At 44.8% G+C, this 1,546-nt stretch overlaps 1 protein-coding gene across 1 annotated transcript in view; it reads right to left on the minus strand.

Moving 5' to 3' along the window:
* Positions 1 to 1,546, minus strand: part of DVL1 (dishevelled segment polarity protein 1) — a 38,859-nt gene that overhangs the window by 6,674 nt on the left and 30,639 nt on the right. The window lies entirely within an intron of this gene.

Genomic DNA, 1,546 nt, shown 5'->3' on the forward strand with positions numbered 1-1,546 from the left:
GGAACTGAGGTGCCCACCGTAGGGTTATCTAGTAGGAGTCTAGTGCCTTTAGAAACTCCTTCTGGGCCATACATAGAGGTAAAGCAGCACCAGTAATGAAAACCCAGCAGGGTCAATCTGGCTCCAAGGGCCTTATTCTGTTCTGTGCAGAACTCAGACAACTATATTCTTTGGATATAGCACCCAGTCCTCCTCACTGCTCCCATCTTCTTAGCCCGAGAAAATTCTCATTAAGCATTTGTAGTTTGTAATTCAGGAATCCAGAAACCCTCCTCCACCAGGAACTCAGAAAACCTCCTCCCCTCCCTTCTCCCCGCTTCCCGTATCACCCCGCATCACCCACCTTTCAAAAGCACAAGGGAACCAATTTTGTCCTTTTCCAGCAACCCAAAATTTTGATAGAAGGTACAGTAAGCATGAAACAATGAAAACTGAAAATGCTTCTTTCAATACATGCACTGCTGATATGCATGAACACACCCCAGCCCACCTCCGCATGCAGTTCCAATACATACAGCGTCTGAATAAACACCAACATTTTGCTTTTGCTTTAAGTTAGTTTGGTTAGTGGCAAAAAGCAACATGTTTGTTTGGAGGAGAAAACCCAACAAATCAATATTCAAGTCAAGTGTGTGGGGAGCAATAAATGGCATTTTCTTGGAGACCTGTGATCTGCATATAAAGAACAACAGTGGCCAAACAATTATCAGTATTTTCTAAGTCTGGTTGTTGCTGTACAAACATGAAAAGTTCTAAGATGCCTCTAAAACGGACCCACTCAGGTCTGAACTCAGTCATCTGTGGGCCTGCCTGCCTGACCACCTCCACAGGGACGTGCAGATCTGAGGCACAGCACAGAGAGCAACGCCCTTCTGGAGAACCACGTCTACTGCAAATCTCTTTCTCAGGTTTTTCGTTATTGGTTTTGAGTGGCATTTTTTCCCATTAGCGGATCCTGCAATAGAAGAAGTGCATGCTCCAGGAAAACAAAGTCCTGCCGCGTGTAATAGCCCCACTGGCTCGTGTCCTTATCTGAGTTACAGAAGTACACATCGGCCCAGACAAAAAAGGCTGCAGGAAGTACCTCAGGCTGAATGTTACTGAGCAGAAATAATTTGAAGTCTCAATTCAAAATCCTCTGAGTCCATGCAAGAGAAAAAGAGAACTTTCCACCAGTGTCAGTGGGCTGCACTGTGAAACAGCAAGACTTTGAAGAACCACTGAAACACTTGAAATTAATCTCATGGAATGGGACAGCACTACTTTGCAGAAAGGGGTATTGTGGTGGCAGAACGGTGGCTGGAAAAATCTACCTTTAGCAGAGCAAACAAGGAGCACAATTTGCACTGACCGAGGCAGAAAGTGCAACACTCACAAACCAACGTGAGAGATATTCTTCTGCATCAGCCAGAACACCACTGGAGAACAAGATGCTTTTTAAAGCACTATTGACTGTGAAACACCTTGGTTTGCCTTGGTTCCCATCGCCCTGTTTTTGAAGAAATGCACCTGAGAAAAAAAGAGCTAACACAGAATGATTCCTGCT

The sequence above is a fragment of the Buceros rhinoceros genome, unplaced genomic scaffold, assembly GCF_000710305.1.
Source record: "Buceros rhinoceros silvestris isolate BGI_N320 unplaced genomic scaffold, ASM71030v1 scaffold11825, whole genome shotgun sequence".
NCBI lineage: Eukaryota > Metazoa > Chordata > Aves > Bucerotiformes > Bucerotidae > Buceros > Buceros rhinoceros.